Source organism: Marmota flaviventris, chromosome 4 (assembly GCF_047511675.1).
Source record: "Marmota flaviventris isolate mMarFla1 chromosome 4, mMarFla1.hap1, whole genome shotgun sequence".
In the NCBI taxonomy this organism is placed as follows: domain Eukaryota; kingdom Metazoa; phylum Chordata; class Mammalia; order Rodentia; family Sciuridae; genus Marmota; species Marmota flaviventris.
Window position 1 is genome coordinate 93,982,509 of NC_092501.1, and position 8,644 is coordinate 93,991,152.

Sequence of the window (8,644 nt, forward strand, 5' to 3'; positions counted from 1 at the left end):
TTCTTCTGTTTAGGTGATTCTTTGCAGGTGTATGACATGCAAATATTTTCCCATTCCATGTGTCCTCTTTTCATTTTCTTGTTAGTGTACTTTGTTGTGCAATTTTTTTAAAAATTTGAAGCTCAACTTATCTTTTTTTTCTTGTGTTATGTGTGATTTTATTGTTACATTTAAGAAACTATTACCAAAGCTAATATTATTAAGATTAACCCTAATATTTTCTTCTAAGTATTTTATTAAATTCTTATAATAAATTTGTTAATCTTTTGAATTAATCTTTGTATATGTTGTGTATATGTTGTGAATTAAGAATTCTCTTTTTTGTTTCTTGCCTGTGAATGTCCAGTTCACAGCACCATTTATTGAACAGACCATTCTTTCTCTATTAAATAGTCATAGCACTTTGTTGAAAATCAATTGACCATAGTTGAATTTATTTGCAATAATAAAAGAACCATGTTAATCAAATCTATTTCATTGATCTGCATGCATATCTGATGCCAATACAATCCTGTTTTACAGTAGGTTTTGAAATTGGTAAGTGTGAGTCCTCCAAATTCTTTCTGAGATAATTTTGACTATTCAGAGTACCTATAAACTTGAAAATCACCTTTTCCATTTCTGCAAAATGACTAGTGGAAAAGTGTTAAGGATTTTGTTCAGTCTATAGATCATTCAGAGAAATATTGTCATCTTAAAATATTAAATCTTCTCATACATAAACACAGAATGTCCTCCCATTTATTTGGCTCTCTTGTGTTTTCTTTTACCAGTTCTTTGTAACTTCAACGTATGAATATGGCAGCTTCTTAAATTTACTCCTAGATATTTTATTCTCCTTGATGTCATTGTAAATGGAATAATTTCCCTATTTTTTTTTTTTTGGTTCTTCATTTCTGCATATAAATAAAAACTAATTTTTAGGGTTAAACTTGTATCCTACAAGTCTGCTAAATTTATTTATTAATCCCAATAAGTTTTCTTGTACAATGTTTGGTGTATATATATATATATATATATATATATATATATATTCATGTCACTTGTGCATATAGCTCTACTTTCTCTTTTTAAATTTGGATGCTATTTATTTTTTGCTCTTTCCTAACTACTGTGGCTTTTGCTACCAATTGAAGTGTATGTCCTTGTCTTTTTCCTCATCTTAGGGAGAAAAGCATTCACTCCTTCAGTCCTTCACCACTGAATAGAGTGTTAGCTCTGGGATTTTCCATAAATGTCCTTTATCAAGTTGAGAAAATATCCATCTAGACCTAACTTTTAATTTTTTATAATGACATGGTATTGAATTTCACCTGCTTTTTCTGTATCTATCAAGATGATAATTTTTCTTTGTTCTATAAGTGTGATACATTACAATTATTAGTTTCCCTGTGTTGAAACTCCATTGCATTCTACTTATTTGCAATGTGTAATCTTTTTAATAGGCTACTGGATTTTGTTTGCTAATGTTTTGTTGAGGATTTTTGCATCTACATTCATACCCATTGATCTCTATGTTTATTTTATTTTAGTGATTTTCTCTGGCTTTTGTGTCAGGGTAATGCTGAACTTAATAGATTAGTTTGGAAGTGTTAACCCTATCTTTTAGAACAGTTTGAGAAAGACTGAAAGGAGAATTAAATTGAGAAAGAATTAAATTATCCTCTAATTGTTTGGTACAATTCGTCAATGAAGCATATGGTCCTTGGCACCTTTTGTTGGGAGGTCAAAAGCAAAGGTTGGAGTGATTTGCTTTGATGATAGAGGTAGGTTGATAAGAGCCATAGATTATGGGGAAACTTTAGAAGCTGAGAATCTAAGGAAATGGATTCATTCCTGGAGTCTCCAAAAGCAACCTAGCCCTGCTAATTCATTTTAGATTTCTGACTTCCAGAACCATAAGAGAATAAACTTCTGCTGTTTTAAGCTACTGTTTGTAGAAGATTATTACAGCATTAATGGGAAATTAACACAGCCAATATTCTACTATATTTCAAAATTAGTAAATTCACTGCCAGTAATTTCAAGTATGTTTTTTATGAAGAATTTGAAACTAATCATATTCCTATCATCTGGAAGCTATAAAATTACTTTCCTCATTCAATATCTTTTTTATGTTTCCTTAAGAGTTTATATGTCCAGAATTGCCCACTTTTAGTTTTGCAAATATCTACACAAAATATTAACAGATATGTTTATAATTGCTATATTGTATTCATGCACAAATATGTAACAACAAATCCCATCATTACCTACAACTATAATGTACCAATAAAAAATGTGGAGGGCTAGAAATATAGCTCAGTTGGTAGAGTGCTTGCCTCAAATGCACAAAGCCCTGGGTTCAATCCCCAGCACCACAAAAAGAAGGAAAAAAACAATAATAAAATTTATATTATAAAAATATATATTATATCAATAGAAAATTATCTGATATCAGACTGCTTACGCTTGAGTCAGCCCCCACAATTATTAAATGTATGACTTTGGTAAGTGTACCTAACCTCTGCATATTTTACTTTTGTAACCAGCAAAATGACAAAACAGCACTTGCCACAAAAGATCGTGTTTGGATTATGTGAGATAAAGCAATATGTTGCTGCTACATAGAATCTATCTAAATAATGCTGTATTATTTTTTGTCTGTATGTGACGTATTGAAACAATATATAAACTCATTTTATTTTTAAATTGGAAAATTTATTTTATAAACAGAAAATGCTTCAGCAGAATGTAAAGTAGAATGCAAGGAGTTTTATGTGATTTGTTCACTGATACATCCTCAGAGATTAAAGCAGTTCCTGAAATGTCATAAATGCTTCAGGGGTGTATTTTAAATGAAGAATGCATACATATGCATGACATGTATAATTTATGTATGTACATTTCTGAGCTTTTATGATTATAATACCTTGAATAATACAAAGACTAACATAAATAATTTAAATATCTTCAACTACATCATGGATTTTAACCAAAACTTACATTGTTTTGTATGAATTTATGATCATTATTACCTTTGTTACAGTATTATATTACAGTTTCTTAAAAGAAAATTAAAATACTATTTTAAAAAGTAATATAAGTGACAATTAGATAGTTAGATTTTTGCATTCATATTTTAATCAATTAATTTTTAAAAGTGATTAAAATTAATGAGACTAATATATCCTAAGGGATATCCTTAATAACAAGTTTATATAAAAGTTCACAATTTATTATATATATTTGCAAAAATAAATCATTTATATAGAAATCTAACTAGCACAAAAATCCCTTAGTCAAAAGGACAGCATATTACTTATACTAGATGAACATGATTTTAATTGTGAAAATCAGCGAACTCATAATTCTATACATGAATCATCTCCCCATTTAAATAAAAAATAAATTAAGATGTTTGAAAATAATTACATGTACAGGTAAATGTTTGGGCTTACACAAATGGGAATACTTCAAGTTGACTAACAGAAAAATATATTCAATGGGAAATTTTGAAAGAAGCCAAATAATAGATTTTGGCTTCTGCCATTTTCTTACATTTTTATAACAATAAAAGTGACCATGAAAAGAGGTTAAAAGAAAATGATCAAATTCTGTGTGTGCCAAAAACAGTATCTTATAAAAACACAAATCAAACTGTGTTTTACACAATAATTGTTGACCAATTTAGAAACTACTGTTTGTGATGTCCTGCTCTATGTTTTTGCCCATATATATTTTATAAAATTTCCTGCTCACACCATAAGCCAAGTCTTCAAAGCAAGGTTTCCACCCTTCAATCTGTGTAAGTTTAGCTTTCCCCCACTTCAGTTCCCAGCCTTTGCCGGATCAGTACTACATGCAAAGAATAAAAGAATAGAAGAACAGGAAATGGTTCTTTTCTTTACAGCTTGGGATACTTTCTCATAATTATTATTGAGACTTATGTAATTATTATCTATCAAGATGATTTTTTAATCTTACCAATAATAAAAATGATAACATCAGTTTTTGAATTGTTTCTTACATAGGATGAATCTAGGGGAAAAAAATAAATCAAACATTATTTGTTTCCATAATTCCAAAGAATGTAAAACCAAATATATCTAATTGAATTTTGTAGTCAATTCCAGGCAACATAAGTATTTGAAAGATTTTCCCTTATCATCCTTTTTTCCCATATGATTTCTTTACTGTCCTGCCTTTCATTTTTTTTTCCTTTTAAATTTCCTCATGCTTCTTTTGATAAATGTAAGTATATATGCCCAGGAACTTCTGTATGTATAGGTGTGTGTGTGTGTGTGTGTGTGTGTGTGTAATTGTGTATGTGTTTGTATATTTATGTACAGAGCACATATATGTCTTGATATATGTGAACTTTTTGTGATAGAATAATAATTATGTTCTATTTGGATTGTACTTTTTAAAACTATGTTATTTGCTATAGAATGGTGGACTATTAGACCAGAGACCCTGCACCTACTAGAAAAACAAACAAAAAAAATATATATAGGCCCAATCTCCGTCATGTCGGCTTAAGAACTTAATTCTTCAACAAGACTCCTAAAGTGCAAGAAGTAAAATCAAGCTGAGCACAGTGGCTCATGCCTGTAGTCTCAGTGGCTTGGGAGGCTGTGGCAAGAGGATTGTGAGTTCAAAGTCAGCCTCAGCAAAAAAGAGATGCTAAGAAGCTCAATGAGACCTTGTCTCTAAATAAAATGCAAATGAGGCTGGAGATGTGGCTGAGTCGTCGAGTGCCCCTGAGTTGAATCCCAAATATACTACACAAAAAAAGAAGTAAAATCAAGGATCAATAAATGGGATAGTGAGAAACTAAAAACTTCTTCATAACAAAGGATACAATCAAGAACATGAAGAGAGCCTTCAGAACCGGAGAAAGTCTTTGCCACCTGCACCTCAGAGCATTAATCTCCAGGATCTATAAAGAACTCAAAAAACTTGACACAAAAACCAAATAACCCAATCAGTAAATGGGCAAAGGAACTGAGAACAGATACTTCACAGAAGAAGAAATACGATCAGTCAACAAATATATGGAAAAACAGTCAACATCACTAGCAATTAGAGAAATAAAAATTAAAACTACTCTAAAAGATTTCATCTCTAGATAGAATAGCAATTATGGGGCTAGGGTTGTGGTTCAGCAATAGAGCTCACCTAGCATGTGGGAGGCACTGGGTTCAATCCTCAGCACCACATAAAAATAAATAAATAAAATCAAGGGTTTTTTTATTTGTTATTTTAATTTTTTTTAAAGAATGCAGTTATCAAGAATATAAGTCACAATAAATGTTGGTGAGGATGTGGGGGGAAAAGTGAATTCATACATGGTTAGTGGGACTGCAAATTTGTGCAACCACTATGGAAAGGAGTGTGGAGACTCCTTAAGAAAATTTGAATGTAACTGCTGTTTGACCCAGTTATCTCATGCCTTGGTTCATACCAAAAGGACTTAAAATCATTATACGATAGTGATGCAACCACATCAATGTTCATTCATAATATGCTCAATTCACAATAGCTAAACTATGGAAACAACCTAGATGTCCTTCAACAGATGAATGGATAAAGAAAATGTGATAAGTATACACAATGGACTATTACTCAGCTACAAAGAAGAATGAAATTATTGCACTTGCTGGTAAATGGATGGAGGTGGAGAATATCATGCTAAGCAAAATAAGCCAATCCCCCCAAACCAAAGGCAAATTTTCTCTCTGATATGTGAATGCTGACTCATAATACCTATGGGTGGCCAGTGGATTGTACAGGGGGGAGTGGGGAGAATGCGAAAGACAGTAGAATGAATCGGACATAACTTTTCTATGTTCATATATGAATACACAACCAGTGTTACGTAACTTCACATCATGTACAACCACTAAAATGGGAAGTTATACTCCATGTATGTATGATATGTCAAAATACATTCTATTGTCATGTATAACTAAAAAGAACAAATAAAAAATTAAGCTTGTGGTTAAAAAATAGACAACAAATCTAAAAATGAATGACACAATTTATTTTGTTCTAAAATGTGTGGTACAGTTTAACAAATTCATATGTATTTAACATTATTTACTTAAATAGATTATGAGAACATTTTGATGTAAAGAAATTCAAAATAAAAATGATCTGTTTAATCTATATAATTTCAATGTAAAATTTAATTCAAACTTATTTAATTTTTGGTGCTGGGAGTTGAACTTCAGGGCATTGTGCAAGATAAGCATGAGTTTTACCATTGAAATACAAACTAAGCCTCTTAAATGTTAAAATAGTATATAAGAATGGAAACTGGCCAGTTTTATAGGAGATAAAACATTGTTAACCTGAATAATGGTAATATTTCAATATTATGATTGTAATTTAGGAATTAAACAGGTAATTTAAATTTTTGGTCACAAAAATATATTTTAACACTATAATATAACTAGCCAAATAGAATCTGTGTTTTTTCAATACTTTAAACAAGTTCATAATGTAATAATTAATTTTTAAATGTTTACTAAACACTAACACATTAAGCAGAAAGAAACAAACAAAATATTTCTCACTAAAATAAATAATTTTTAAAGCTTGATCAAATGACTAAAGAAAACTAATCTTGAAGTTGTTCTCTTTTGCTTGAGTTTATTCCTGAAAATTAAGGTGTATTTTAACAATGACTCAAAAATTAATGAAATATTTAAATTTTCCCACATCCTAATCCTGAGAGAATCATAATGAGGAAATAAGGATTAAACATCATTTCTGCATTATTAATGCCTAGATTCACCACATTATTTAGAGGAAGAGAATATTATTGATTAAAAGATTAAATATGCATAAAATTTTTATGCTTTTAATGTTGCCAACATTAAATATCATGTTTATTTAAAGATTGAATAGACCATAGTGATTATAGACTGCATGTTTTTGACTGCTTTTGAAATAAAGAATGACTTTGCCTCCTTATAGAATGACACATGGTTCTTACTTTTTAAGATTGCTAAACCAAGTTAAATGAATGAACGAATGAACAAAGCACAGGCAATACAAATTGTATACCATAAAATAAACCTAATTGATCTGAAAAGAAATTTAGGGAATCAAAAATGCCAATACTAAAAAGGTCTAATGTAATTATAAAATCCAGATATTTGTAGTTGACAAATCTTGTTAAAAATAAAGATAAATCATTCTATATAGAAAACTTTGTCATGATTATGTAGGATCTTATATTCAATAAGAACACTTGGAAAATATGCCCATGTTGATATATAAGAGATCCTAAACATTTTTCTTTGATTTCATCCAGCAGATAAAAAACACTGACTCTGTCTAACCACCTGGGACATTTCATGAAGTCATTAACCAATGCCTTAGAACTTTTGTACTGAGTCCTGTAAAATAATTAGAAATGAGCTTTAGAAAAATCTATCATAGTTTACTTTTTTTAATGTGAAAAATCATTAGATTTTAGAGTCAATTTTGTTTTTTCTTGAGTATAATTTAAAAAACATACTATTAGCCAGGCGTGGTGGTGCATGCCTATAATCCCAGCTGCTCAGGTGGCTGAGACAGGAGGATCCTGAGTTCAAGCCAGCATCATCAACAGCGAAGTGCTAAGCAACTCAGTGAAACACTGTCTCTAAATAAAATACAAAATAGGACTGGGGATGTGAGTCAATGGTCAAGGACCCCTGAGTGCAATACCCAGTAACCCCCTTGCCAAAACAAAATCTCCCCTTAAGCAAACAAACAAAAAAACACTATCTTTGTCTTTAAATATTTCATTTTATTTTCCGTCTTCTCTCATGCTACCTCATAATATGGTGAGGTATTTAACTTATCCAGAGATTATTGTTTCCAAAATTGTTTATCTCAAAATCATAATAGAAGACTCTTTTGTGAATCATAATTTTTTTTGAGTTTTATCTTTGGTGTTCTGAGTTTTGATGCTTTGATTTTTTTTTTTCCAGGAACAAATGATTCCTAATTTACTTTGGTTCTTATCAGCTAGTCTAATGTTTAAGGAAGAATTCCATAGCACTTTCTCAAGGCAAGTGTGCACTTAATATCTGAAATTTTGAATTAGTGAAAAACCTATCCAAATTTTTATTTATTGGCATAAACATAATTGAACATACAAATGTCATAAACACTATTTTTTTGTCATTTCTTGATACCTTAAACCCAAAAGCGACTGTACCACATAGTGAATGAGGTCAAAGAAAGTTGTTACCAATCATTGTTAATGTTTTCTGAAAAATATTTTAGGAATGATCTCCCATGTGTTTGATAAAGGTCTAAAGTATGACATTTCCAAGTCAGTACACGTGAGTTTTAAATAATGTAGCATCAGCATATTTGTATTGCCTTTGCCCCTACTTCTTTGAGAAAGCAACCTTGCTAATAATTATTTTCTCACACAAATTGACCATTTTTGATTAATTTTAGTGAAGTGAGTCACATGAACAATGTTGATTTAAAAATCCTTTGGGAAAATGTTTAAAGTTAAATTGTCATTGGGTGCTGAAAGAAACGAAATTGATATAATAGAATGACTTAACTCTTTTTTTTTTTTTTTTTTTTTTTTTATATTTTATTTTTTTTTTTATTGGTTGTTAAAAACATTATAAAGCTCTTGACATATCAT